The 5,842-nt window shown below is 60.2% G+C and overlaps 1 long non-coding RNA gene across 1 annotated transcript; it reads left to right on the top strand.

The window, feature by feature from the left end:
* The first annotated feature begins 3,184 nt into the window (after nucleotides 1–3,184).
* LOC135450018 (uncharacterized) lies at nucleotides 3,185–4,320 on the top strand. Its single transcript, XR_010440923.1, has 3 exons — nucleotides 3,185–3,280; nucleotides 3,566–3,622; nucleotides 3,928–4,320. It is a non-coding gene; the product is annotated as an uncharacterized LOC135450018 (long non-coding RNA).
* Nucleotides 4,321–5,842: the final 1,522 nt, after the last annotated feature.

Genomic DNA, 5,842 nt, shown 5'->3' with positions numbered 1-5,842 from the left:
AGCCATTGTAAGGAGCATTCACCAGAGTCTACTGTCCCATGTCACTCTGGATGCCAGGCTGCAAAGTGACATTGTGAGGCTGGCTGAAGAACACCCTGCTGACGTGGTGCTGACCCTCCTGCGCTGTGCCCCAACATGTGACAGGTACGGGGCCCACGTGCCTGCACAGCTCAGGGCCCACCAGCCTTTAGGGCCCATGGCCCTGCACAGCCTGTGCTATGGGCTCTGCCAGACAGGCAGAGAGATCCAGGACCCTGGGGCCCCTCTGTTCCCCAAGCCTGCTGCCAATGCTCCCTCCCTGCCCCTCAGGGCACCGGGGCTCTGTCACCTGGGCCCCCACAGCTGCACAGGGCATGGTCCTGGGACTGAGATGCCCCTGACACAGAGCTCTGATCCCACAGAGCTGCTGCAATGATTTGGAGAACCATTGGGTCATCGGGACCAGCAGTGGAGAACGTGCTGTCAACACTAGTTCTTGTAATGGAGGATTGGCCACTGTACAGGACACGCACCTCTGATGGGGATGACAGGGACGTTTTTGCCCTGGCTGTGAGTTTCTGGATTTGGCCTCTGCTTGCTACCTGGTCGTCTCTCCAGCAGCTCTCCATCCACTCTGTGCCTCAGTCACTGAGCTGAACCCTGGGCTAGGGGCAGGCTCAGGGGGCACCAGGCCCGCTGCTCCTCCTGCATCTGCCCTTGGGCCCTGTCCCACGGACACCTCGGCACTGAGCGCTGTCTTGGGCTGCTTCTTTTGCAGGCAACTCTGGTGATCTGGGTGATTGTCCGGGTGCCCGAGTGCCACGAGGCGATGCTGCTTTATTCCTCCCGCCTGTTTGTGGCTCTGCTCTTCCATGTTGTCATCACCACACAGCAGATGCCACCAGAGGAAGTTGATAACTTCTGGAGAGCATGTCAGGAGGAGCACTGTGTTCCCAGCAAGCCCAACAGGTCCCAGTCCTCCTGTCCTTCCCAAACCCTTGTGGCCAGGGCCACTGCTCCCAGTGTGACCTGGGCTTTGCTCTGCACACAGGTTTGCAGTGCAGGCCATGAAGGTTCTGCTCTGCCAACTGTGGTGTGACAATGAGGTGATCAATATGGAGCGCAAGCGTTGCTGGGACACGATGCTGTGTGCTCACACCCAGCACTATGCCGTGGGTCTGCTGGCCAGGTGAGACCCCCTTCTCCCCACTGCCCCCGGCATTTGTGCCCTGTGCCCCACTCAGTCCCTGTGGTCATGGGCCAGAGAGCCTCGTCACTGAGGGACAGCCAAGGAGACTGGAATATGCTGGGAGAGGAGGGTGCCCAGAAAGGGGGACCTCCCACAGCGCTCACATCCCCTCCAGGGATGCTGGGGAAAGACCAGACCTCTGTGAGTCATTCCTGGAAGAAGTTTGCCCCTCCACCTCATGGTCTTGCTGCCTTTTTTGCCCTTCCAGGGAGATGTGCCGTGTCTCCCTCTCCTTGTGTTCTGGGATTGCTCTCCACCTGCTTGGGCTGCTCAGCAAGGAGGAGCCACGCTGGGATCTGCCCGCCCTGGCATTCCTTGTGGAGGTGAGCCTGGCGGCCAGCACTGCCTGGCTGAGCTGCCTCCCAGCTCTCTGCCCTCTCACAGCCACAGCTGCCAGGACGGTGCCCACGCCCTGTGCTGCTGCCTGGGCCCAGCCCTGTGCGGCTCTGGGCTCCTGCCGGCCGGCTCCCTGTCACTGCCCTGTGCCTTTCAGGTCCTCGAGTGCCTGGATTGGAGTGAAGCTGCTGACAGCACACTGGAGATCATGTCAAGGCACCTGCACAGCGAGTGCAGGGAGCGGCGTCGCCTGGCACTCAGAGGCCTTGTGGTGGTCAGCAAGGATCCCTCGCTGGTGAGAAGGGGGCAGCGGCTGAAGCTGCACTGGGGAAAGCAGTCCCTTGGGCTGGCAGGGCTTCAGGAGCTGATGCAGCTGCTCCCAGCTCTCCTGCCTCACCTGCCCCAGTGCTTTGGGGCAGGCCTTTGGCCTTTGGGCCCTGCAGCAGCAGAGTGGCCTTGCAGTGCCAGGGCGGTGTTGGCGGTGCAGCCGTCCATGGCTTCCTAGCACAGCCTTTGGTTCCACGCAGGCCAAGCGTATATGCAGCGTTGTTCAAAGCCTTCTGGAGCTGCTGAGTGATGCAGATGGAGAGGTGGTCAGAATGACGCTCTCTGTCTTGACTAATTTGCTCAAGAACAAAGACATCCTGGTATCTGACACCACTGCCCCGAAGCTGGCTGAGACGCTCCTGCTGCTCTTTGACCACGTAAGGCTCTGTGTCCCCAGTCTTGGGCACTGTTTACTGCCCAGAAACTTTGGGCCCTGTGGATTTTTGTACTGTTCAGGGGGGCGTGGAGTAGCTGGTGCTAACTTTTTTTTCTTTTCCTCTAGGACAACAGCCATGTGCAGCTACTCTCCCTTAACCTCTTCTTCAAGGTGATGGATTTGGTAGTAGACAAGGGAAAAAAGCCCCTTAAGTCAATTGTGTGCCAGAGCCTACCTCCACTATTCTTCCACTGCCATGATGAGAATAAGCACGTGGCACAGGTGAGGAATCATGGCCAGCTGCTGGTGTGCCCCTGGGAGAGAGATGGGCTGCCTCCTGCCCTGGCACCTTGCGGGCTGCACCCTCATCCAGGCTGTGGCACTGGGATGCTCCTGTGCCTTGGCCTGTGGGGCCATCTGTGCCTCTATGCTGCTCTTCAGGCCTCTCGGGAAACGCTGCATTGTGCGGTCGGGTTCCTGAAGAAGAGGGAACTCAAGCAGCTGCTGGAGACAGAGAACCTGTTGACGTTTCCCGAGGTCCTGGTAAGGAGGGACTGGAAGACCAAGCTCAGCCTGGAGAACGGCCCTGAGGGCGGTGCCCTGAGTGTGCGGGCTGGCAGCTGTGTCCCCTGCCCGCTGCTGCACCCAGAGGCGGCGCAGGCTGTTCTCCAGGCTCCCGTGGGCCCGAGCCGGGTGCCCATGGAGCCCCGGCCCGGCGGGGCTGCGGGCCGGCACCGCGGCTCCCCGGGCAGCAGCCGGCCCTCTGCCCCCTGCCCTCGGGAGCCCTTGGCCAGCGGCTGCTGGCCGCGCCTCAGGGCTCTGCGGCCAGGGGAGGCCGGGGCTGGGCGCAAGCAGCACCCGGCCCAGGGGCTAGCCCGCGCCAGCCCTTCCCTCCTGCCGCTCTCTGCAGCTGGCAGAGGACAGGAGCAGAGCGGCCGAGCACCTGCGCCGGGCCCTGCGCTACCTGGAGAGCCCACAGGAGCCCCTGCGAGAGGCGGCCGTCAGGTTCATGGGTGAGTCCCGAGCCCGGGCTCCTCCCCGGCCCGGCCCGGCCCGCCGCAGCTCGGCCCCAGCCCCGCCTGCTGCCCCGGCAGCGCCAGCCGGGCCCGGCGCCGTGGAGCCCCGCCTGGCCTGGGCATTGCTGCTGCCGCCCTCTGGCAGCCGTGCCCTGGGGCGGCAGCGTGCGGCAAGGGCCGGGCTGAGCCCTGCCGGGCCAGCAGCCCGTGTGGCCACAGCGCCGGCAGCGCCGCTGGCAGGGAGCTGTGCCGCTGGGGCCGTGACAGGCTCTGTGTTCACAGGCATCGCCGGGGTGCTCCTCATCGGGCAGCCAGGAGAGCTCCAGGTCATCTGTGAGGGTGAGTGAGGGCAGCGGGCTGGCAGCGGGGCCTGGCGCAGGGAGCTGCAATGCCTGGGCAGGGAGCTGCAATCCCTGTCGTGTCTGGGGCCGGCTTCGCTCCTTGTGTGGATGAAGGGTGGCATGGGCAGAGCGCACAGAGGTTTCAGGGACGCAGGGCAGCGGATTCAGTGGCCAGTGGATCCAGTTGGCACCTCTGCTCTTGTGGCCGTGGCAAGAGCAAGGTGGGATGGCCCTCGCAGGAAGGTCTCCTAGGATTCCCACAGATCCAGGCTCTTACCCTGCCTCTGTTCCTCTCTCTTCCAGCCCTTCAAGCCCTGAGGAGAGATGACAACCCTTCACAGACAAACATGGTTGTTCAACAGATACTCAGTAAAAAAGCTGCAGAAATGGCTCAGAAGAACCAGTATTTCTTTAAGACCTCCAAATGCAATGGAAGATGAGACTACCCTGAGATCAGAAGAGACCAGCTGGAGCTCCAGACACAGCTGATGATTGGCACACCTGAACCTGCAGGAAACTTGCATTGCTTCACCCCTCTCCCTGCTTATAGATAGCTCCCTCCCACCAGCCCTCAGCCTCTGCCCAGCCCTTCTTTTTCCCTCCACTCTCCCTCCCTGTGGACAACTCTTTCCCTTTAGCCCACAGCCTCTGCCCAGCCCTTCTTTTTCCCTCCACTCTCCCTCCCTGTGGACAACTCTTTCCCTTTAGCCCACAGCCTTTGCACAGCCCTTCTTTTTCCCTCCACTCTGCCTCCCTGTGGACAACTCTTACCCTTTAGCCCACAGCCTCTGCCCAGGCCTTCTTTTTCCCTCCACTCTCCCTCCCTGTGGACAACTCTTTCCCTTTAGCCCACAGCCTCTGCCCAGCCCTTCTTTTTTACTCCACTCTCCCTCTCTGTGGAAAACTCTTTCCCTTTAGACCTCAGATACTGCTGATCCCCTTTTTTCCCTCCCAGCTCATCTCTTTGCTTTGCCTTCCATCAATAAACAGTTTGGCTTCTTCACTTTGCCTGCATCTCTGTGGAGCTGAAGCAAATCCGGGGCCCTGGGACACACAGGCCGTGCTGCCGTTCTCTCCCACGCCGTGTTTTGTGCACAGACACACAGGAACGAGGGCAGGTCAGGCTGGAAAGGTCCCTGTGCTGAAGGTGCAGTTCCACAGCACTGTGCCGTTACACATCTTGCTGAGCACCTCAGAGCCCCTGAATGTTGAAAGAGCCAACCTGAGTATGCGCTGAACCCAGCTGAGAGGGAATCCATGGCAAGCATCCGCGGAGGGCAAAGGAGCTTGGAATGCTGGAAGTTTTCAGGAATATCTTCCTGAAAGCACAGCAGTGCTCCATCCCTGCACAGGATGAGGAAGAGGGCAGAAGCAGAGAGCATCCTGGCTTAGCAGGGAGCTCTGGGTGTGCCTAAGGGCAAATGAAGCAGCAGCACGGTGCCCGAGACTCGGACACGCGGCCGTGCCGGTGCCCGGAGCGCTGTCAGGCAGTGCTGGGATCCCGGCTGTGCTTCTGCTCCCCACAAGTGAGGAATGGCAGCCCCAGGCTCAGAGCCAGTCAGAAAGCCAAGCAAGGGAGAGCAGAGGGAGGGCACCCTGCCAGTCTCTCTTGGGCATGGCCGCAAAACAGCCCCTGCTGCTTCTTGCTCCGCCTGCGTTTGGGCTGTGCTGGTGGCAGAGCCAGCCAGGTTGGGCTCTGTGTTCCAAAGCCTGTTGGGAGCGGGCATGAAAAGCTCTGTGTGCACAGCAGAGAGACCTGGAAGCTTCTGGCAAGAGCCTCTAAACTAAATATAGGATCTTTCAGTTCAAATATGTGGTTTCCTTTAGCAAGAAAGAGCTCCTCTGATTCTGTCGGTGCTTATTTTGCTCTCTTGGGACTGTCTAATGCTTGGACCAGGAACTTCCACCAATTCCAAGGTCTGCAGTGGCAGTAGGGGTTGCGCAGTTGGAATGGTGGCAAAGGAAGGACACATTAGAGTCCCATGCTTCCTTTGATGCTGATATATTTGCTCAGCAGTGGACAACATGAGGAGAATTCAAGTTTTCTTCTCCGCTTGGGGAATCACAAAATGCCAGAACACTTTGTGGTGCATAGCATCATAAAGATCATCCAGTTCCCACCACCCTGCCGTGGGCACAGGTGCTGTGCCGGTACAGCTGTCACTAGAACTGGAAGAACACTTTTCCATGTTTACCATTTCCTCTCCTGGGTATCAGG

This window comes from Zonotrichia leucophrys, chromosome 7 (assembly GCF_028769735.1).
Source record: "Zonotrichia leucophrys gambelii isolate GWCS_2022_RI chromosome 7, RI_Zleu_2.0, whole genome shotgun sequence".
Taxonomy (NCBI): domain Eukaryota; kingdom Metazoa; phylum Chordata; class Aves; order Passeriformes; family Passerellidae; genus Zonotrichia; species Zonotrichia leucophrys.
The sequence above is the reverse complement of the archived record's forward strand: the minus strand, read 5'-3'. Positions and strand labels throughout refer to the sequence as shown.